Raw genomic sequence first — 25,181 nt, forward strand, 5'->3', positions numbered from 1 at the left:
TATTAACCCTAATATGCATGTCATTTTTTTTACGTTTACCCATATATGTCATATGGGTAAATGCATCAAGTAAATAAATGCTTTTCTGTGCCTGTGTGTCGCTCCAGGTTGGACTGTGTAACCATAGTCCAAATCTGCTAGTGCTTCAGCATCATGTACATGGCCTTATCCAGATATGTGTGTGTGTGTGTGTGTGTGTGTGTGTGTGTGTGTGTGTGTGTGTGTGTGTGTGTGTGTGTGTGTGTGTGTGTGTGTGTGTGTGTGTGTGTGTGTGTGTTGGCCCTGTCTAATGGCCTGGCGGCCTGTCCAGGGTGACTCCCCGCCTGCTGCCCAGTGACTGCTGGGATAGGCTCCAGCATCCCCGCAACCCTGAGAGCAAGATAAGCGGTTCGGCTAATGGATGGATGAATTGATTTCTAAATGTGAGGGGAACATGGGAGTTGTAGTTTTTGGTATGTCAATATGGCTATATACACTGCTCAAAAAAATAAAGGGAACACATAAGCAATGCAATGTAGCTCCAAGTCAATCACACTTTTGAGATATCAACCTGTCCAGTTAGGAAGCAACACTGATTTGTGAATCAATTTCACCTGTTGGTAAATTGTCTAATTTCCACCAGGTGGAAATTAGACAATTTGCAAGACAACCCCTATAAAAGGAATGGATTTGCAGGTGGTGGCCACAGACCATTTGCCTGTCCTCATCTTTTCTGGCCGATCTTTGGTTAGTTTTTCATTTTGCTAGTGCCCGCACCACTAGAGGTGGCATGAGGCGGTATCTGCAACCTACAGAAGTTGCTCAGGTAGTGCAGCTCATCCAGGATGGCACATCAATGCGTGCTGAGGCAAGAAGATTTGATGTGTCTCCCAGCACAGTGTCCAGAGCATGGAGGAGGTACCAGGAGACAGGCCAGTACACCAGGAGACGTGGAGGGGGCCGCAGGAGGACAACAACCCCGCAGCAGGACCGCTATCTGGTCCTTTGTGCAAGGAGGAACAGGAGGAGCACTGCCGGAGCCCTACAAAACGACCTTCAACAGGCCACTAATGTGCAGGTTTCTGCTCAAACAGTGAGAAACAGAATGCATGAGGATGGTATGAGGGCCCGACGTCCACAATTGGGGCCTGTGCTCACAGCCCAACACCGTGCAGCCCGATTGACTTTTGCCAGAGAACATCTTGGTTGGCAGATTCGCCATTGGCGCCCTGTGCTCTTCACAGATGAGAGCAGGTTCACACTGAACACATGTGACAGACGTGAGAGAGTCTGGAGACGCTGTGGAGAACGTTCTGCTGCCTGCAACATCCTCCAGTATGACCGGTTTGGCGGTGGGTCAGTGATGGTCTGGGGAGGCATATCCTTGGAGGGCCGCACAGACCTCTACGTGCTAGCCAGAGGTACCATGACTGCCATTAGGTACCAGGATGAGATCCTCAGACCCATTGTCAGACCATATGCTGGTGCAGTGGGCCCTGGGTTCCTGCTCATGCATGACAATGCTCGTCCTCATGTGGCCAGAGTGTGTCAGCAGTTCCTGTATGTCGAGGGCATTGATGCTATGGACTGGCCTGCACGTTCCCCAGACCTGAATCCAATCGAGCACCTCTGGGACATCATGTCTCGTACCATCCGCCAACGCGATGTCGCACCACAGACTGTCCAGGAGTTGACCGATGCCCTGATCCAGGTCTGGGAGGAGATCCCTCAGGAGACCATCCGTCGTCTCATCGGGAGCATGCCCAGACATTGTAGAGAGTGCATTCAGGCACGTGGAGGCCACACACACTACTGAGCCTCATTTTGAATCGTCTTGAAGAATTTCCACAGAAGTTGGATCAGCCTATGTTCTCATTTTCCACTTTGATTTTGAGTATGATTCTGAATCCAGACCTTAATGGGCTAATGATTTTGATTTCCATTGATCATTCTTAGGTTATTTTGCTCTAAACACATTCCTCTGTCTAATAAATAAAGATTTTCAGCTGAAATATTTCATTCATCGAGGTCCATATTGTGTTTTTAGGTGTTCCCTTTATTTTTTTGAGCAGTGTAGTTTTAAAATTTAACCGTCAATAGATGGCAAATGAAATGTGCTTATGTATGAGGTAGATATAATATAGCTATCAATAATCAATTAATTATATCATTCTTATACTTAAACTTATTATTTAATCTTAATGTGTACTTATTCTTATGTAAATCGCAGACATTAACACCTAATATTTTTTAAACCTTAATTAGATAGTGATAGTGGAGGCAGAGAGGAAATGGGGGGAGAGACAGTGATAAGATATGAAACAAAGGTCGGCAACCGGATTCGAACCGGCCATGGTTGCGCCCATGTGGTATATGTGCCAACTATTCAGCTACGGTGGCACCCCTAATGCATAATATTGTAAAAGACAAAAAAAATCACAGTGAAATATCAAAGTAATTTGAATGTACAGAAAATGATAAAATAATTCATATATTCCTTGAATATCTGAAATTAGCTGGTTGCTAGCAATAACTATTTACATTTAAATTAACATGTTACACAATTAAAGCTTGGTTCTTCAGGCATGCAAAATCTTTCCATTGATCTGGACACAAGTGCAACAGAATTAATACAATGAAAGTCAACTCTCCACCAAGTGCTTCTTTCATACCATTTGTAAATTATTAGGATTGTCATCACCTTGGTCAGTGGTTAAAGCAAGGGAACACAAAAGTAATTAATGGCTGGACATATGGGGATGAAAAAATGCCATATAAATGTATCAAAAAGCCAGCAAATTAAAATAATGGCTATTGACGACCCCAATTCCAACCCTCTGTATGCTAACATTAAACCAATATCCATGTCCTACTCCAATACAGTACATCAGCATACTCTTTTACATGCATGCATATGTACATTTGACCTTTATAAATTTAAATGCTCTATCCAAAAGATCTACTGGACTGCTATATCGCAATGAAATGTAAAAAAAATAAAATCTGAAGTCATGTCTTTTTTAGTTTATTTTTCCTACCCATTAGTTATTCTATCTCACTGGCTTGAATGGTTGATTGAAATGCATAATACAATAGAACATATCTATTCATCAAGCTGTGATTGTTTTTTTTATGGATTATTGTATTATGTTAACTTAAAGACATACAAGTCATTCAAGACACTAGCAGTTCAGTACTGCTGCATGCACAGCATATTTTGTTACATGTCTTAAATTAGATTTTCGACCAGTGTTACAGGAATAGCTTGTTCAGCTCAAATACTTGACAAGTCATGTTAAAATCAACAGCTGCAAGATGCTTTAAGTCAAACTCTGCAACCACAATCTTAATTATTAAAGCCAATTTTCTTTCTGCACACTAATATAAATTCCAAACAGTCAAAAAATAGGCTTATGAATATCAATTAAATCCTTTTTCATCACTTTATTTTTTCCAAATGAACCCATAGAGCATAACATAAATCGCAGAGAGTGGTGGGAGGGGTTAAACATGATCAACAGCATGTTTAGCCATTAGGCCTCTGTGGATGTGTAATTAGGGTTATTTCAGATTCAGAATGCATGTTTCACTGCCTGTATGTAGCTCCAGATTTGGACAAAGTTTAACATGGCATCAACCTTATGCAAAAGGCCCTGAAATGTTCATACTGTGAACAGAGACAAAATTAATATAAAACAACAATTACTTTCTAATAAAGACATATTGTTAGATTTTGTGTAACAATATAAAAGTCTTTGTTAGTCAGGATTTTTTTTTTCAAAATGTGTGCATTGGAATAGCAGTAAGATGTGTTATAACGGTTCAAGATTAGTTGCATGCCACTTTTATGCCAACTATTATATTGTAGTGGTTATGGGGATACATAATTCCCCTTATTGAGCTAGTAGGAACGTTAGTTTACAGCTGCTGTTTTCTCGGTTCGGGTTTACAGTGACACACTTCCGCTGCGCGGGTTTTTTTGTTGTTGTAATGGTGGAAGGAATAAATGGTGCACGTTGTGTAGCCGAAAAAGAAAGTTGTCACGACTCCTGCTTGAGCTCCTCTACACTGGTGACCCCGACGTTTGTCTCTTGGTAGTTATCAGAGACAATCTTTCGAACGAACATGGTTGACGAAATCAACGCGGTTTCTCTCAAATTGCCAGAGTTCTGGGAGTCATCGGCAACGACATGGTTCGCCCAGGCGGAAGCGCATTTTGCTATCCGCAAAATAACGGATGACGCTACTAAATACTACTACGTGGTATCGGCGCTCGGGTGTTCGACTGCAACTAGAGTGGTGAGTCTCCTTACAAATCCTCCGGCGGCAGACAAATACAAGGGGCTCAAAGATCACCTCTTGAAGATTTTTGAACTTTCCGACGCCGAGAGGGCCCACCGTCTCTTTTCTCTGCAAGGCTTGGGCGACAGCAAGCCATCCGAGCTCATGGACAAAATGCTGAATCTGCTGGGACCGGCGCACACACCTGATTTCCTCTTTGTCCAACTGTTTCTGCGACAACTGCCTGCTCAGGTGCGGACCGCTTTGGCTAACACCAGCATTACCCATTGCCGCAAGCTGGCTGAAGAAGCTGACAAGTTCTTCCTGGCCAGCCAACAGCAGCACTGCGCGTCCGCGCTCACCCCTGCCCACCCTCACACGCCACCACCTGGTGACTCCATGGTGGTCGCCGCGGCAACCCCCGGTCGGCGACAGGAGCCCGGCCTGTGCTTTTACCATGCAAAGTTCGGGGCCAAGGCGAAAAAGTGCACCTCCCCGTGCAATTTCAGCTCGTCGGGAAACGCCAAGGCCGGCGCTCACTAGTGGCCATGGGCGTCGGCGTGGAGGACAACAGGCTACTTTTCCTGCAAGACTCCATCTCGGGGCGGCGTTTCCTATGCGACACTGGGGCGCAGAGGAGTGTCGTACCTGCATCGAGTGTGGACGCCATGTCTGGCGCCCGCGGCCCTCCCATGGAAGCTGCTAACGGCAGCTCTATCCGTACGTACGGCACGAGGCACATTGACATGTGTTTTAACGTACAGCGGTTCAGCTGGGATTTTGTCACCGCCGACGTGGCATTTCCCCTCCTCGGGGCAGATTTTCTTTGTGCTCATGGGCTGCTAGTGGACGTCAGGAATCGACGCCTGATTGACGCCGTCACCTTCGCTTCACACGCGTGTGCACTCAGCGATACAGGCTCCGTCAGGCTGTCCAGCATGCTCTCCAATGAGGACGTGTTTCTCCATCTTCTCTCCGAGTTCCCTGACCTCACTCAGCCCACATTCTCGTCATCTACGACCAAACATGGGGTTGAGCACCACATCGTCACCACCGGCCCGCCAGTGCACGCCCGAGCTCGGCGCCTCGACCCGACCAAGCTCTCTGTCGCCAAGGCAGCGTTTGAGAACATGGAGCGCCCCGGCATCATCCGTCGCTCCAGCAGCCCGTGGGCTTCACCCCTCCACATAGTGCCTAAGCCTGGCGGTGGTTGGGTCCATGTGGTGACTACCGTCGGCTCAATGACGCAACAACACCGGACCGCTACCCGGTCCCTCACATCCAAGATTTCTCTGCCCACCTGGCTGGGAAAGTGATCTTTTCCAAGGTGAACCTCGTCCGTGGATACCAACAGGTGCCCGTCCATCCCGCTGATGTCCCCAAAACGGCTGTGACAACTCCGTTCGGACTGTTCGAGTTCTTGCGCATGCCGTTTGGGCTTAAGAACGCCGCGCAGTCCTTCCAACGCCTCATGGACTCAGTGTTGCGGGACCTGCCTTTCCTCTTTGTGTACCTGGATGCCATCCTGGTCGCTAGCACCTCCGTCTCCGAGCACTTGTCCCACCTCAGAGCCCTTTTCAAGAGACTCAGCCAGCACGGGTTGATAGTTAACCCGGCCAAATGCCAGTTTGGTCTGAGCACCATCGACTTTCTGGGCCACCGGGTCACCAAGGATGGGGCGGCCCCCCTTCCATCTAAGGTGGAGGCCGTCGCAGACGTTCCACACCCACACACGGCCCAGTCCCTCCTGGAGTTCATTGGCATGGTGTCCTTCTACCACCGGTTTATCCCCCGGGCTGCCGATCTCCTCCGCCCCCTATATGAGGCGCTGAAGGGCACAGCCCCCAAACACGCTGTGGACTGGTCTGCAGAGAGGGACACGGCTTTTAAGGATGTTAAGGCCGCCCTAGCTGACGCGGCGATGCTGGCACACCCTGTGTCTGGAGCGCCCATTGCCATCACGACGGATGCTTCGGACTACGCTGTCGGCGCGGTTTACGAGCAGTGGGTGAGCGGTGCGTGGCAGCCGCTTGCCTTCTTCAGCCGGCAGTTGAACCTGAGAGAGCACAAATACAGCACCTTTGATCGTGGGCTGCTTGGCCTTTTCCTCGCTGTTAGGCACTTTCGTTTCCTACTGGAGGGCTGTCAGTTCACGGCTTTCGTCGATCACAAACTACTGGTGTTCGCGATGTCCAAGGTGGCAGAGCCGTCGTCAGCCCGCCAGCAGCGACAGTTGGCCTACATCTCAGAGTTTACCACCAACGTGAGGCATGTCGCTGGGAAGTCCAACCCAGTCACTGACTGTCTCTCCCGGGCCATCGCTGGTGCCGCCCATTTGGGACTCGACTACAGCCAGATGGCGGCTGACCAGGACGCCGACCCAGGAGTGCAGGCATGCAGGACCGCCGTCACAGGGCTGCAGTTGGAGGATGTGGCTTTCGACGACGCCAGCGCCACGCTCCTGTGCGACGTCTCTACGGGTCAGCCCTGACCAGTCGTTCCGACTGCTTGGAGGCGGCGGGTCTTCGACGCAGTCCATGGGCTGTCGCACCCTGGCAGAAAGCCTTCACAGAGGTTGGTGGCGGCAAAGTTTGTCTGGCATGGACTCAAAAAGGATGTGAGGGACTGGGCTGACACCTGTGTGGAGTGCCAACACTCCAAAGTGCTCCGGCACGTCAAAGCACCCCTGATACCTTTCACGGTACCTGAGAGGAGGTTCGACCACGTGAATGTGGACCTGGTAGGCCCCCTCCCCCCCTCCCGTGGTATCACATACCTGCTCACCATGGTCGACAGGACCACGCGATGGCCAGAGGCCGTCCCGCTTTCATCCACGACAGCGCCTGAGGTTGCCCGAGCGTTCATCGGAACCTGGGTCGCCCGCTTTGGCACCCCATCTGACCTCTCCTCGGACAGAGGGCCGCAATTCACATCAGCGTTCTGGGAGGAGATCGCCGCGGGTTTAGGGGTGAGGCTCCATCACACCACAGCGTATCACCCTCAGGCGAATGGATTGGTTGAGAGGTTCCATCGCTCGATGAAGGCCGCATTGCGGGCTACCCTCAAGGACGACCGCTGGGTCGACAAACTGCCTTGGGTCATGCTTGGGCTCAGGACGGCCCCCAAGGAGGACCTCCAGTCCTCATCCGCCGAACTGGTCTACAGACAGCCACTTTGGGCCCCAGGGGATTTCCTTCCCACCACCACAGCTCCCTGGTCTGCCAGCTGCCAACGGACTGCGCTGCAGGAGGAAGCCAGGGCTTTTGCACCGGTCCCCACTTCTCAGCATGGCGGCTCTCAGTCCTATGTCCCCATGGAGCTGCGGTCGGCGGAGTATGTTTTCATCCGTCACGACGCGCACCGCGGTCCCCTGCAGCCACCCTACGACGGCCCATTTCGGGTACGGGACACTGGAGATAAGCACTTTGTGGTGGAGGTTGGCAGCAGGCTGGAGCGGGTTTCTGTGGACCGCCTCAAGCCTGCTCACCTGGACTTAGACCGCCCTGTTGGTCTTGCCCTGCCCCCACGGCGGGGGCGCCCCCCGGCTCTGCCCCCCTCCCCCGGCGAGCCGCCCCCTGCTTCCCCAGCCCCTCCCTTTCCCCGGTCCAGCTGTGAGGACTGTGCTGCTTTGCCTGCGGTTAACCAGCCCCCAGCTCCTGTTCAGTGGAGCCGTTGGGGCAGAGAGATCCGCCCCCCTCGCCACACTGACTTTTCGTATTAAGGCGAATTCTGGGGGGACGTGTGTAGTGGTTATGGGGATACATAATTCCCCTTATTGAGCTAGTAGGAACGTTAGTTTACAGCTGCTGTTTTCTCGGTTCGGGTTTACAGTGACACACTTCCGCTGCGCGGGTTTTTTGTTGTTGTTGTAATGGTGGAAGGAATAAATGGTGCACGTTGTGTAACCGAAAGAGAAAGTTGTCACGACTCCTGCTTGAGCTCCTCTACAATATCAAACAATCCTTAACTAGAAGTGTGCACTCAGCAGAGTGCAGATCCCTGCCAAGCATATCTCCCCTTCTCTGGTGCTCAGTCTTAGGCAAAAAACCAGCTGAGGAGTTAGCACTCAATTGCAATATGAAACAGGTTTATCAAAGGTTTTGAATCACCGCAGCCATGAAAGGTTCTTAATCATATAGTCAAAACTGGGCACAAAAAAAAATTAGGCTGATAGATCCAGTGGTTTGCAAGATTAGCCGTGGACGGACAAACACACAAACCCCTTCACATGACCAAATGCATAAACCCCTCCAGGCTATCCGCCTGGCAGGGATAACTATCTTCAAGTAAAGGCTAAAACATTCATTCATAAATAGAGCAGCCAATTATAATTAATTTGTGCCAGGTATGCGACCACCCCATAGTGTGAAACCGCAGACTTGCACGAGACTGTAATTTGTATGAGTACAAACTTGTATCTCAACATGACAAGATGATGAAATCAATTGCCAAAACAGAGTAGTAAAGTAGCTGTTGATGGATCATTCCTGAGGTGCTTATGAAAATTTGAAACCAGTAACCCTGCCAAACCTCCTCATAGATACGTTGTTAGATAATAAATTAAATCCAAATGAACATCAGTGGCAATGTAAAAGCATCCCATAAAGTGGCAGGAATTCAAAACAAAGATAAACACATTTCCCACACTGCTGTAAAGCTCCTGCCCTCCCAGCAATGTGGCTGACATTCAAAATGGAGCAGTAGCTCTCCAACTAGTGTCAGCTTTCAAATATGCGTGGCTTTTCATTTGTTGATTTTTCACAGCTATCTGTTACAGTTTATGTCCAAGAGTGTTGAGTTAACTTGTCAAGGATACGACTTGGAAGGCACACAAAGTCTTGTTAGATGTCTAAAGACTCTAAAAGAAAATTAACAATAAACTTAATTTATGTCTGCTAAGAACAACACAAGAGTATAATTAAAGAAAAATAAAAAATGTATTTCCAAAAATTATGTGCCCTGCTTTAATTTATTTCAGTCAATTTGCTTAATGGGCATAAAGTATTGAAGAGAAATAAAGGGAAATGCATGTTCCTTAGTCCTATTAAAATTGACATTATGCAATAAAGTGCTTCACTCCAAAATGCTGCTTCCATTCTGTAAAAAAAAAAAAAAGACAGCAGGTATCATTTGGTTTTCAAGTTACACAATAACTAATATATGCAACGAAACAAACTTTTTTCCATGAAATTAGCGCTTGATTTTTTTTTAGAAATTCAGAAACTTGCTAATGTGGCTTGAAACAAAATATAATGAAAACAACATCCGAAAAAAATTTAACCAGCTGACAGACAGCTGGTGGACTCAAGGATATCAGATACTACTGTTTAATCCAATCAATACCTTGGCTTTCATTTAAACCACTTTTGGCATGCAACCCAAATTTAACTTTTGCTTTGCTGGCAAGATGAACACAATATAAGGAACTACAAAGCAACATGTGTGCATGGTGGATGTGGAGAAACACTCTTAGCGGTTCCAGTTTGTGGTGAGGTACTTTTATCTGTAAATTACTGATTATTAATTGCACTTTGTTCCACTTGTAGCCATAAGAAACTCAAAACAGTGGATAAAACAATAATCATCATACTTAAATATTTTCAACAGGATTGTGGAATATACTGGTGGAAAGGTTCAGGTAACGATTACTTAATTCCTGCAAAAAATTCATAAAGTTTCTGTGTTAATTTTATGGCTCTTGTTGATTTGTATTACTATTTAAACGAATTTATACTAGGTAAGGTAAAATTTGTCTTTTACCAGTTAAGTCTAAAAAGCCATTTGAATCTGCCAAGTTGAGCTTGTAATGACAAATAGATGTGGTTTTGTGGAAGATGTATTCAAGATCAATTGTATTGTTTGGGGCAGTGGCACTCAATCATGTGCCATCGGGGGTCATATTCAGGTTCTCATTCTAATCTAAAACTACACCAGCCTATTTGACAGATTAGTTCTACCCTGTCTGGTTGAAGGTGTGCTAAACAGTAAAATCAGGTGTTTAAGTGTAGGGGATTGAAAGAAGATGCACATACACATGGCTGTTGAGGGCATCTAATTGAGTACCTCTGGTTTAGAGTGTTGAAATATATCTATTTGCATGGGATTTCTCCTAGAATCCAGAATATAGTCGGGACCCAAGTTGACTTTGATCCATAGTTTACACAAAAAAAAAATCAGCTGAATCTGGCTCACACATCAACTGACAACAAATGGTCTGCAAAGCTATCTTGAGGACCATTTATGATAATGTGTGAATATAGTTTTGTTGTGGATGTGATAGTCGTTTACTGTTTAAATTAAGTGAATTTGGGCCAGAATGATAACATGAGAGTCAATGCAATAAACAACGAATACAAGAATAACTATTTAATTTTGATCTATCACACAGGAGTAAGTCGCCACCATGAGTACCGATGCTGAGATGGCCATTTATGGCAAGGCAGCCGTTTATCTCCGTAAGCCGGAAAAGGAGAGGATTGAGGCTCAAAGCAGGCCCTTCGATGCTAAGAGTGCTTGTTTTGTGGCTGATACCAATGAACTCTACCTGAAGGCTACGATCATCAAGATAGATGGTGGCAAAATCACTGTCAAAGTAAATGATACTCAGGAGGTCAGTACATTATCCTTGGAAAGCATCGGTTTGGAATTAGAATTGGTCAAGTCTTATTAAAAATGCTTTTGTATTTCAGGAAAGGACTGTTAAGGAGGATGATGTGACACCAATGAACCCTCCTAAGTTCGACAAAATTGAGGACATAGCCATGATGACCCATCTCAATGAAGCCTCTGTGCTGTATAACCTCAAAGAGCGTTATGCAGCATGGATGATTTACGTAAGATAACGTTTCTACTGACCAAATATCAATATTTATCTAGGATTTATGGGCAGCATATTGTAAATAATAATAATAACAATAATAAGACTACCACTATTGGGCTGGAAGCATACCTGACAAAAACAGATGACCCACTCCCCCGAATAGTAAAACGTCAGATCTACTCCATCAATAAAGAAGCTGCACAATTCAAGAAAGAGCTTGATGTCCCAGAAACCCCACCAACAGAAAATGAGGCAACTACCATCTATGCCAAACGAGTGAAACAGAAGGCAAAACACCATGGCCAGCGGCAACTGCAAAAAACCTGGGAGGACAAAGCAATGCACGGGAAGTACCCAAAAAGAATGAAAGATGCAGACATGGACCAACAAAAGACACACCAGCGGCTTAGGAGCATCGGGCTGAAAGCAGAGATGGAGGACCTGATAATTGCTGCACAAGACCAGAGCCTGGCAACCAGATCCTATCACCATCGCAAAGAACCAAAATGCAGAATCTGTGGAATGTACGAAGAAACCATCGACCACATTGTCTCAGGCTGCCCGGCCGTGGCAAAGACTGAGTACATGTACAGGCGCAAAAAGGCAGCAGCATACCTGCACTGGAAGATCTGCAGGAGTTACAACATCAAGACAACTGAGAAGTGGTACGAACATCAGCCAAAAACGGTCACTGAAAACAATGATGTCACCATCCTCTGGGCCATGCCCATCCACACTGACAGAGAGATAAAAGCCAACAAGCCCGAGATCGTTATCAAGGACAGGAAGCAAAAGAGGTGTATGCTCACTGACATGGCAATACCATCCGGAAAAAAAAACACCTCACTGAAAGTCACAGAGAAGCTGACCAAGTACAAAGACCTGGAGATTGAAATCAACAGGATGTGGGGAATGAAGACCGAAACAACACCAGTGGTCATCAGAGCTCTAGGACTCATGAAGAAGGGAATGAAAAAGTTCACCAACCGTATTCCAGGAAACATCAACATCAGTGCAGTCCAGAAGATCACCCTACTCGGAACAGCCCACATATTACAACGAGCAGTATCAATCAAGTGACATCTACCTTATAGTTCATCAGGTCCATTGTTTGGACCCAGCTCTACAGGATGTAAAACAGGAAATGTGAAAGAAATAATAATGATAATAATAATAATAATAATAATAATGGGAATGGAAAAGTTCACCAACCGTATCCCAGGCAACGTCAACATGCCTGCAGTCCAGACGGTTGCCCTACTCGGAGCAGCCCACATATTACGATGAGTACTGTCAATCAAGTGACATCTGCCCTATAGTGCCTCAGGTCCATAGTTTGGACTCGGCTCTACAGGATGTAAAACAGGAAACATGAAAGAAATAATAATAATAATACTCATTACATTTATATACGGGCGGCACGGTGGTGCAGTGGTTAGCACGGTCACCTCACAGCAAGAAGGTTCTGGGTTCGAGTCCCGGGTTAGTCCAACCTTGGGGGTTGTCCCAGCTCATCTTCTGTGTGGAGTTTGCATGTTCTTCCCGTATCTGCGTGGGTTTCCTCCGGGTGCTCTGGTTTCCTCCCACAGTCCAAAGACATGTAGGTCAGGTGAGTTGGCCTTACTAAATTGTGTGGGTGGGGGGGGGGGGGGGGCCTGGTGGCCTGTCCGGGGTGTCTCCCCGCTTACCGCCCAATGACTGCTGAGATAGGCTCCAGCATCCCCACAACCCTAAGAGCAGGATAATGGATGGATGGATGGACATTTATATAGCACTTTTCTAGACACCCAAAGCACTTCACATTGAGGGGGGTAACTGATCATAACTCTCTCATTCCTCTCTTAGACCTACTCTGGGCTGTTCTGCGCCACTGTGAACCCCTACAAGTGGCTCCCAGTGTACGATGCTGAGGTTGTTACTGCCTACAGAGGCAAAAAGCGTATGGAGGCCCCACCCCATATCTTCTCTGTTTCTGACAATGCCTATCAGAACATGCTTACTGGTATGTCCTGGTCATAACACTATGGAAATGAACACTGCAATTAATTTCGCAATTGAATTTATTTAAATTTCTGTCACATGGATGAAAAATATACCTACATGTCTAAATATTTGTTTGCTTTTCCTTTCACAGATAGGGAGAACCAGTCTGTCTTGATCACGTAAGTGTCATATTTGTTGAACTTCTATGATACCAACATGATCAAGTCATTAAGTGAATTTATAATATTCTGTGTATTTATTAATCTATACCCAGTGGTGAATCTGGTGCTGGAAAGACTGTGAACACCAAGCGTGTCATTCAGTACTTTGCAACAATCTCTGTGGGTGGAGATAAGAAGAAGGACCAAGGTTCTGGAAAGATCCAGGTACATTTACCCAAGTATTTTTCAAACAAATAGGAAATATTTCTGAAAGTCAGAGATGAGCTGATATCAATATACCTAAAATCTTACTTGTAGGGTTCATTGGAGAATCAAATTATTGCAGCCAATCCCTTGCTGGAGGCCTATGGTAATGCCAAGACTGTGAGGAATGACAACTCCTCTCGTTTTGTAAGTATGGAAAGTTTTAAATGTACATTGAATATTCTCCATTGTATATAGACTTTGCGAAGGAATGTTAACCATAACGCTATATGCTATCTCCATTAGGGTAAATTCATCCGAATCCATTTTGGCACTACTGGTAAACTGGCTAGTGCTGATATCGAGACATGTAAGTATCAAGCACAGGTGATGACAAAACAAAACAAAAAACAAAAAAAAAGGAGGGGGCTTCATTTTTCACCATAAATAATATTTATAGATCTGCTGGAGAAGTCCAGAGTGACATTCCAGCTTCCAGATGAGAGAGGCTACCACATCTTCTACCAGATGATGACCAACCACAAACCTGAGCTGATTGGTAAGCTACATAATAACAAATACAAAATCACTACAAACCAAAAACAGTTCACATGGTTAATGGTCACTAATTCTTTCCAATTTTGTCAAATCTCTAGAAATGACACTCATCACCACCAACCCATATGACTTCCCCGTGATCAGCCAGGGTCAGATCACTGTGGCTAGCATTGATGACAAAGAAGAGTTGGTTGCTACTGATGTGCGAGATCTTTACTTTAACCTGCTATACATTTTCTGTTTCTGTTGTTCCCAAAAGATTACAGTAATTGTTCTGTAAAATATGTATTCTAAAATATTTTAACTTGATGACACCACCTGTTTTGAATACAGACAGCCATTGATATTCTGGGCTTCAGCTCTGAGGAGAAAATGAGCATCTATAAAATGACCGGTGCTGTGATCCATCATGGTAACATGAAGTTCAAGCAGAAGCAGCGTGAGGAGCAGGCTGAGCCAGATGGCACAGAAGGTGAGTTTTACCTTCATCCTACAAAGGACTTGACTTAAAAGCTTGGGCATCAAATGAAATAATGAAGCCAATCCCTTATGGCTCTCTAAATTTTTCTTTTTTAGTTTCTGTTAAATTCTCTTTTTATCCTTGTCATAAATCATGTCTAACTATCATCATCTCATAAATGTGTTTGTTATGTGTACCTTTTAAGATGCTGACAAGGTTGCCTATCTTCTGGGTCTGAATTCTGCTGACATGCTGAAGGCTCTGTATTGCTCCAGAGTCAAGGTCGGAAATGAATTTGTCACCAAGGGACAGACTGTGCCTCAGGTAAACAAGTAACATCATTCTCCTTTTTTTAGTTTAAATATTAATCCCAATAAAAGGTGGGTTCATTTTTATTTTGGACTGTCAATGTATTATGATAATTGACACAATTGTCCTAGGCTATTTCAAAGACTTAACAGCAGACCAGTTAGCCTTAGTAACTAAATGTTAAAACTTATGAGTCTAAATTTAAAGGTATTTTGATGTTTACCCAGGTAGAAATAAACCAACAATACTGGTGCATCACACTAAAGTGTATTTATAAATTATTGAATTCATTAGGTTCTGAACTCTGTGAGTGCCCTGGCTAAGTCTATCTATGAGAGGATGTTCTTGTGGATGGTCATCCGTATCAACCAGATGCTGGACACCAAGCAGCCAAGGCAGTTCTTCATTGGTGTCTTGGACATTGCTGGTTTCGAAATCTTTGATGTAAGTTTGCATTACTTATAAAAAATAGGCAGTTACATTCTGTAATATGTTATCTGATTTATTGACCATAATTATATTATCTTACAGTTCAACAGCATGGAGCAGCTGTGCATTAACTTCACCAATGAGAAACTGCAACAGTTCTTCAACCACCACATGTTTGTTCTGGAGCAAGAAGAGTACAAGAAGGAGGGTATCGTCTGGGAGTTCATTGATTTCGGCATGGACTTGGCTGCCTGCATTGAGCTTATTGAGAAGGTACAAAAAAATATATATATTGTGATTCTGTATAGTAATGATTGGTGGATTATGAATATTTTGAGCATGCAAAAGTCCCATTTCATGACGTATTGTTTTCACCTCCCATATAGCCCATGGGTATTTTCTCCATCCTTGAAGAGGAGTGCATGTTCCCAAAGGCTTCAGACACAACTTTCAAGAACAAGTTGTATGACCAACATCTTGGCAAGTGCAATGCTTTCCAAAAGCCCAAGCCTGCAAAAGGCAAGGCAGAGGCCCACTTCTCTCTGGTGCATTATGCTGGAACTGTTGACTACAATATTGTTGGCTGGCTGGACAAGAATAAGGATCCCTTGAATGAATCTGTTCTGCAACTGTACCAGAAGTCCTCAGTAAAACTGCTTGCTCATCTGTATCCCTCTGCTGCTGCTGAAGGTGTGGTATAATTTAGAGAAAGTAAAAATCTTATTTTTGAGATTGCTGAATTTACATGTATAAATGACCAGAAATGTCCCACACAAACTAATTTCTCTGTTAAATAAACAGGTGTGCATACATAGAATTAAAATTCACACAAAACAACAGTCATAATATTAAATCTAAACACTCAAAAGCAGGCTAAAAAATCTAAATTAAACAGCATTCAACATATAAACTTTTAATATTATTTACAACAGAGACTGGAGGTGGCAAGAAGGGAGGCAAGAAGAAGGGTGGCTCCATGCAGACTGTGTCTTCACAGTTTAGGGTAAAGTTTATCAACAAAATGTCTCTTTTTCTAACCCAATTTTACTGATGCATTCTTGCAAGGGTAATATTGTTCTATGGTGTCTTTACAGGAGAACTTGGGCAAGCTAATGACCAACTTGAGGAGCACCCACCCTCACTTTGTGCGTTGCCTGATTCCCAATGAATCAAAGACTCCAGGTATGATGGCTAAAATGATCTCACCAGTGTCTAATCAGGATGGTTCAGTCAAGAATTGGAATTAATTTAACTCAAGAGTACAATTCTTTACAGGTCTGATGGAGAACTTCTTGGTCATCCACCAGCTGAGGTGTAACGGTGTACTGGAGGGTATCAGGATCTGCAGAAAGGGCTTCCCCAGCAGAATCCTCTATGGTGACTTCAAGCAGAGGTATTAAAGAAAATTGATTTTTTTTATGGTGTTTATGAACAATAATAAATGCTCACCTTCAACCTATTTTATAAAAGGTACAAAGTTTTGAATGCAAGTGTGATTCCTGAGGGCCAGTTTATTGATAACAAGAAGGCATCAGAGAAGCTTCTTGGATCAATTGATGTTGATCACGACCAATACAGATTTGGACACACTAAGGTGACTAACTTGCTTAATTAATTAAACCTAATTTTTAAGAGTGTTTTTATTATTCAAAGTCTTTTTTTTTCTTTCCTTTTTAATAAGGTATTCTTCAAAGCTGGTCTGTTGGGTACTCTTGAGGAGATGAGAGATGAGTAGCTTGCTGCACTGGTCACCATGACTCAGGCTCTCTGCCGTGGTTATCTCATGAGGAAGGAGTTTGTTAAGATGATGGAGAGGAGGTATGTTAAGAATAACATTTAGAAATTTATTTTTTTTTGTGAAAATAAAAATGACTTTGTCCATGACAGTAATTGATTTATCCCTAGGGAGGCCATTTACACTATCCAGTACAACGTCCGCTCATTCATGAATGTCAAACACTGGCCATGGATGAAGGTTTATTACAAGATCAAGCCTCTTCTGAAGAGTGCTGAAACTGAGAAGGAGCTTGCCCAGATGAAGGAGAACTATGAGAAGATGACAGCAGACCTGGCTACTGCCCTGACCAAGAAGAAGGAACTGGAGGAGAAGATGGTTTCTCTGCTACAGGAGAAGAATGACCTGCAGTTGCAAGTGGCATCTGTGAGTAGCCTTCGACAGACAACTTTGTTTACTTCACTATTTAAGAAGAGCCAATAATTACATATCCTGCCTGTTTTTTTTCCTCTATTATTAATTAGGAAGCAGAGAATCTGTCAGATGCTGAGGAGAGATGTGAAGGACTTATCAAGAGCAAGATCCAGCTGGAGGCTAAGCTCAAAGAGACAACAGAGAGATTGGAAGATGAGGAGGAAATTAATGCTGAACTGACTGCCAAGAAGAGGAAGCTGGAGGATGAATGCTCTGAGCTTAAGAAAGATATTGATGACCTGGAGCTTACCTTGGCCAAAGTGGAGAGGGAAAAACATGCCACTGAGAACAAGGTTCTTGAATATTCATTTATTCTCATAAGAATACAATAGCAATAATGGCAATAATAATTTGCCATTTATGTTATTTGTCTTGATCTGTTACATGTCTTTTGTTTATGTCATATATTTTGTTTTGCATATGTAGGTGAAGAACCTGACTGAGGAAATGGCCTCTCAGGATGAGAGCATTGCTAAACTGACAAAGGAGAAGAAAGCCCTTCAAGAGGCACATCAGCAGACTCTTGATGATCTGCAGGCAGAAGAAGACAAAGTCAAAACTTTGACCAAATCCAAAACGAAACTTGAGCAGCAAGTGGATGATGTGAGTTCCTAAGGTCATATTTTTTTGTCAGAATTATTGTTTGTGCCTGAATTTGATAAGTAAAACCTGGCATAAATGTGCAGCTTGAAGGTTCTCTGGAGCAAGAGAAGAAGCTTCGCATGGACCTTGAGCGAGCCAAGAGGAAGCTTGAGGGTGATGTGAAGCTAGCCCAGGAATCCATAATGGATTTTGAGAATGACAAGCGGCAGTCTGAGGAGAAACTCAAGAAGTAAGATCAATTTATAGTCTATTTCCCTGTTCATCTCACATTATTAATAGGAGTATTTAGCATAGTTATTTAAAATGTGGGTAAGAGATATATTACTTTCTATACTATAATACTGTTCATCTATGATTCACACAGGAAAGACTTTGAAACCAGTCAACTCCTGAGCAAGATTGAGGATGAGCAGTCCTTGGGTGCTCAGCTTCAGAAGAAGATTAAGGAGCTTCAGGTGAACTAAATAATACATGCTACTGATTTCAGTTTACATTTTTTTGGTCCTTCTAAAAATCAAAGATGATGACACACGTAAAACATATGCCCAATAGGCCCATATTGAGGAACTTGAGGAAGAGATTGAGGCTGAGTGTGCTGCTCGTGCCAAGGTTGAGAAGCAGAGAGCTGACCTCTCCAGGGAACTTGAAGAGATCAGTGAGAGATTTGAGGAGGCTGGAGGAGCCACTGCTGCTCAGATTGAGATGAACAAGAAGTGTGAGGCTGAGTTCCAGAGGTTGCGTCGTGACCTTGAGGAGTCCACTTTGCAGCATGAAGCAACCGCTGCTGCACTCCGCAAGAAGCAGGCTGACAGTGTTGCCGAGTTGGGAGAGCAGATTGACAACCTGCAGCATGTCAAGCAGAAGCTTGAGAAGGAGAAGAGTGAATACAAGATGGAGATTGATGACCTCTCCAGCAACATGGAGGCTGTTGCCAAGGCAAAGGTACATAGCTTCATTCAATTAAAAGAAAAATGATTTCATGGAAAAATATTGCCCAAAAATGATATACTGTACATATACATGTACATACATATATGCTGTCTTTGCTACCAACAGGGAAACCTTGAAAAAATGTGCCGTACTCTTGAGGATCAACTCAGTGAAATCAAGACAAAGAATTATGAAAATCTCCGTCAAATTAATGACTTGAGTGCCCAAAAGGCACACCTCCTCACTGAAAATGGTAAATTTAGATTACCATTAATATCAAACAGGTTTTCCCTTTTAATTATTTTAAGAGAACGAAAAACTAATGCACTTTTGTCACTTTTCACACAAGGTGAGTTTGGTCATCAGATTGAGGAGAAAGAAGCTCTTGTTTCCCAATTCACAGGAGGCAAGCAGGCCTTCACACAGCAGATTGAAGAGCTTAAAAGGCAGATTGAGGAGGAGGTTAAGGTACAGTAAGAATGCATTTACTCCAAGGTGTCCTTTAACAAAATCTCGTGGAAAGTTTGTGTGTTATGCACACTCATTGTCACTACTTCAACAGGCCAAGAATGCCCTTGCCCATGGACTACAGTCAGCTCGCCATGACTGTGATCTTCTGAGGGAGCAGTTTGAAGAGGAGCAGGAGGCCAAGGCCGAGCTGCAGCGTGGAATGTCCAAGGCCAACAGTGAAGTGGCCCAGTGGAGGACCAAGTATGAAACTGATGCTATCCAGCGTACTGAGGAGCTGGAGGAGTCCAAGTGAGTTAATTATTGATGTTCTATTCCAATATTTTTTTTCTTCTACTCTCTATATAATGGCTTTTTTATAACATACATGATTACTTTGACAACTGTTAAACAGGAAAAAGCTTGCCCAGCGCCTCCAGGAGGCTGAGGAGCAGATCGAGGCTGTGAATTCAAAGTGTGCCTCTCTGGAGAAGACCAAACAGAGACTGCAGGGTGAAGTGGAGGACCTCATGATTGATGTGGAGAGAGCCAATGGTCTTGCTGCCAACCTTGACAAGAAACAGAGGAACTTTGATAAGGTAGTGCAATGTTTTTCTGTTGTAATGGCATACAAAGTAATGTATATTGTTTTCCTCCTTTATTGTGTATGAGACAACGCAATTTGAATTTGCACTTCATGCAGGTCTTGGCAGAATGGAAGCAGAAACATGAGGAGGGTCAAGCAGAGCTGGAGGGAGCACAGAAAGAGGCTCGTTCCCTCAGCACTGAGCTGTTCAAGATGAAGAACTCCTATGAGGAGGCTCTGGACCAGCTGGAGACCATGAAGCGTGAGAACAAGAACCTGCAACGTGAGTATATGCCACTCTAAACCAATTGTATTTGATTTTATATTAGTGTATATTAGTCTCTTTGAATGTCTTGACCAACATTTCAAGGTTTAATAGTACTAAATATATGTAATCCTCTACAGAGGAGATCTCAGACCTGACTGAGCAGATTGGTGTGACTGGAAAGAGCGTCCATGAACTGGAGAAAGCCAAGAAGCAGGTGGAGACAGAGAAGGCTGAGATCCAGACAGCACTTGAAGAAGCTGAGGTAAAACGACCACTTTTGCGCAGCACTAGAAGTGTTTTACTTAGCATTTTATCTAATTTATAATTTGTTTGTAATCAAACAAATTTACATCTTAACTGACTCACAATTTCAATTGTTTAGGGAACACTGGAACATGAAGAGTCCAAGATTCTACGTGTCCAGCTGGAGCTCAACCAAGTTAAGGGTGAAGTTGACAGGAAGCTTGCAGAGAAGGATGAGGAGATGGAGCATATCAAGAGGAATAGCCAGAGGGTTATTGACTCCATGCAGGGTACTCTGGACTCTGAAGTCAGGAGCAGGAATGATGCCCTGAGAATTAAGAAGAAGATGGAGGGAGACCTGAATGAGATGGAGATTCAGCTGAGTCATGCTAACCGCCAGGCTGCTGAGGCCCAAAAGCAGCTGAGAAATGTCCAGGGACAACTTAAGGTATAAATCTGAAGTTTTAAAGAACATTTTGTAGTTGATTTTTGATGTTTCTGTGAATATTTCCTCATCACTCTATTTTTACACTAGGACGCACAACTGCATCTTGATGATGCTATCAGAGCACAGGAAGATGTAAAGGAGCAGGCTGCCATGGTGGAGCGTAGAAATGGTCTCATGGTGGCTGAAATTGCGGAGCTGAGGACTGCTCTGGAACAGACAGAGAGAGGCCGCAAGCTGGCTGAACAAGAGCTGGTGGATGCTAGTGAGCATGTTGGACTGCTGCACACTCAGGTAAGCAAACAATGACATCTTAACTCACTCACAAATCTATTAATTTATTTAGATATTTTTATATAGATATAGAATTTACCAACCTTGATTTCTATTTTAGAATACAAGCCTTCTGAACACCAAGAAGAAGCTTGAGAATGACCTAGTCCAGATCCAGAGCGAAGTGGATGACACTGTTCAGGAAGCCAGAAATGCAGAAGAGAAGGCCAAGAAGGCAATCACTGATGTAGGTTCACATTTTTTCTGTTTTCTGTTTTCAAAAACAAATGTAATTTGTCTACATTTCTAATGACATTTTTGTCCTTTGTAGGCTTCCATGATGGCTGAGGAGCTGAAGAAAGAGCAGGATACTAGCGCTCACCTGGAGAGGATGAAGAAGAACCTGGAGGTCACTGTTAAGGACCTGCAGCACCGTTTGGATGAGGCTGAGAACCTAGCCATGAAGGGTGGCAAGAAGCAGCTCCAGAAACTGGAATCAAGGGTAAGGTGAAACAAGAAACTCCATTTGTTAAGGTAAACATATTTGAACTGATAAATGATAGAATAAAATGTATTCCAAGTCTCTACTCCTTTTTACAAAAGGTGCGTGAGCTAGAGATAGAGGTTGAAGGCGAACAGAGACGTGGCGCAGATGCTGTTAAGGGAGTCCACAAATATGAGAGGAGGGTGAAGGAACTTACCTACCAGGTACAGTACCACTGACGAAGAATACACCCAAGTCAATCAAAAATATGATAAATACTATGGAAATTTTATAGTTATAATTACTTTATTTTATAGACTGAGGAGGATAAGAAAAACATTACCAGGCTGCAGGATCTGGTTGACAAGCTGCAGTTGAAAGTGAAGGCCTACAAGAGGCAGGCTGAGGAAGCGGTAAGGACAAGATACTAATTTGTGAACATGGACCCCTTTGCTCTGGGATATTGTACTATTGTGAATATTACACACAGGCTTGCAGATGTTTCAGTAGCTAAAATATTGAACCGTCTTTATGATATTTCAGGAGCAGCAAGCCAACATTCATCTGTCCAAGTGCAGGAAGGTTCAGCATGAGCTGGAGGAGGCTGAGGAGCGTGCTGACATTGCCGAGTCTCAGGTCAATAAACTGAGAGCTAAGAGTCGTGACTCTGGCAAGGTAAATGGGGCTATATTTGAATGGATATATATGAAAAGAAAGCACTAGATTTATACTTCATTTATTATACTTTAGTCATGACTTTTGAAGCACATTGCGAAAATGGATAGTATAATGAAATAAACCCAAATCTTTATTTTGCTTTTTTCCAGGGAAAAGAGGCTGCTGAATAAAGGAACTTTGCGCACTATCACTCTTTCGTCATATAATATGATGTGCATGTAAATGGCGCTTTTCTTTTAATAAAACTTCATACAGTTTCATAAAAATGTCTGTGTACTTTACTTCCATTCCATTTTCAACAGATTGAAACTACTAAAAATCACTTAGGCTCTTTCCTACTCTTAAAACTTCCTTCTAAGGGCTATGCTGATTATTTGACTTGTTTAATTGATTTCCAAGGAAATTAATGACTGATATACAACTTTATTTTTTTGCCTTTTGTACAATCCAAGAGGAGCTCTCAAATAGAAGTCTTCCACCAATTACATTTTCATTGACAACATAACATTTCCACAAATCAATTATTTGGAAACTAAAAAACTAAATATGAGATTCATGCTTAACATACAGATGGGTGACAAATTAAAGGAAAAACCAACACAAAACTGCTGTAGTTTGTGGTTTAGACTCCACAGACACATCACCACAGGCATCCCCGATTGCCTCCAGGAGGTGCATCGGAGTTGCGGTCATGCACTCTCTGCCACCATACTGAGAAAAATTCTTCAGTCGAACTCAGAAATGGGGAATATGCTGGCAAAAAAACAACAGTGAGCCTGGGTTGGTCACTGAACCAGAACAGCCCGATGGAAACTCATGTTATCCTAAATGACAACATATTGGGCTTACCTGCCCTAGCTCCCCTCCCTGTTGAAGAACACTATTGTGCAGCTGATCTAAAAATTGAAGGAGTTGTGCTGTGTTGTGTGGACACCCTTTGATATGGCGGTGGAGGACACCACAACTGCTGATGGCTGCATATAGGGTTGCCTCTCCTCTGGCCAGGAATTTGTATGATGACACAGTGACCAATGATGTGCCCCCTTTGTTAGGTTAAACCCTGCCTCATTGATGAAGATGTACTCATGTGAGTTAGCCATGGCATCCAGCTCAAAGATTCACTACATAAGTAAAACAAAACATTTTACTGTACTAAAAATATAGTACTGCAGTGTACTACTGTACTGGAATGAAAGATTGTGTACTGCTGTCACTGTCACACATGACTATACAGTACTGTACTGATATGCTGGAGAGATGGGTCATACTCTACATACTGTAAAAATTATGTAAAGTATAGCAATTACCTGCACATACTGCAATCATTGCTCCTTAACTATATCAGTTCATTACATTACATTACATTACAGTCATTTAGCCAATGCTTTTATCCAAATTGACTTACAATAAGTGCATTTAACGTAGGAAATTAGGAGAACTACTAGTCATCAGAGTTCATAAGTGCATCTACACAAGCATCTAAGAGCAAAACCAGTGCTAAAGTAAGAATGCAAGAAAGAGATTTTTTATTTTTTTAAATGAGTGAATACAATAAGTGCTAAGAACAAGTAACAGGGTAGTAGTTCTTAAAGAGGTGAGTTTTCAATCTGCGCCAAAAGATGGGCAGCGACTCCGCTGTCCTGACATCAGTGGGGAGTTAATTCCACCACTGTGGGGCCAGGACAGAAAAGAGTCATGACCGGGTCGATCAGCAGCAAGGGCCTCTGAGCGACGGGGCAACCAGGCGTCCCGAGGCAGCAGAGCAAAGTGGTCGGGCGAGGGTGTAGGGCTTGACCATGGCCTGTAGGCTAGCACCAGAGTCTTAAACTGGATCCGAGCAGCTACTGGGAGCCAGTGTAGGGCCATGAGAAGGGGAGTTGTGTGGGAGAACTTAGGGCGGTTCAACACCAGATGAGCTGCAGCTTTCTGAACAAGCTCCAGAGGTCTGATGGCCAACGCAGGGGCGCCAGCAAGGAGAGAGTTGCCGTAGTCAGGCCGGGAGATGACCAGAGCCTGGATGAGCACCTGTGCCATCTCGTCGGTGAGGAATGGGCGAATCCTCCTGATGTTATAGAGGAGAAATCTGCAGGAGCGAGCAACCGATGCAACATTTTCAGCAAACGACAGTTGGTCGTCCAGGATCACACCCAGATTCCTCACAGTCCGATTTGGCGTCACCACTGTGTTGTCAATGGTGATGGTCAGGTCTCGGTGCGGGCAACCATTCCCCGGGAGGAACATCAGCTTTGTCTTGTCCAGATTGAGCTTCAGATGGTGTGTCGCCATCCACTCCGAGATGTCAGTCAAGCACACAGCAATGCGTGTCTCTATTTTTGTGTCAGAGGGAGGAAAGGACAAGATCAGTTGGGTGTCATTGGCATAACAATGGTAAGAGAAGTCATGCGAGCGAATAACAGAACCCAGGGATGTTGTGTACAGGGAGAAAAGGAGAGGACCCTGTAGTCAGTCTGCAAGGCTCCGACACAGATCCCCTCCATGTCACCTGGTAGGAGCGACCCATCAGGTAGGTTGCAAATATTGAGAGTGCAGAGCCTGTGACACCCAGGCCCTCGAGGGTAGAGAGGAGGATCTGGTGGTTCACTGTGTCGAACGCAGCTGACAGGTCCAGGAGTATCAGGACAGAGGAGAGAGAGAGTTTGCTCTCGCAGAGTGCAGCAATTATGTCACTGCAAGGAGGGCTGTCTCTGTCGAGTGACCCACCTTGAACCCAGACTGGTTGGGGTCCAGGAGGTTGTTCTGGTGGAGGTACAAAGAAAGTTGGTTAAAGACAGCACGTTCAAAAGTTTTGGATAGAAAGGGTAGAAGGGAAA

General features: G+C 44.2%; 1 pseudogene; it reads left to right on the forward strand.

Moving 5' to 3' along the window:
- The first annotated feature begins 10,663 nt into the window (after nt 1-10,663).
- Nucleotides 10,664-22,520, forward strand: LOC130111135 (myosin heavy chain, fast skeletal muscle-like; annotated as a pseudogene).
- Nucleotides 22,521-25,181: the final 2,661 nt, after the last annotated feature.

This window comes from Lampris incognitus, chromosome 4 (genome assembly GCF_029633865.1).
Source record: "Lampris incognitus isolate fLamInc1 chromosome 4, fLamInc1.hap2, whole genome shotgun sequence".
Lineage (NCBI taxonomy): Eukaryota > Metazoa > Chordata > Actinopteri > Lampriformes > Lampridae > Lampris > Lampris incognitus.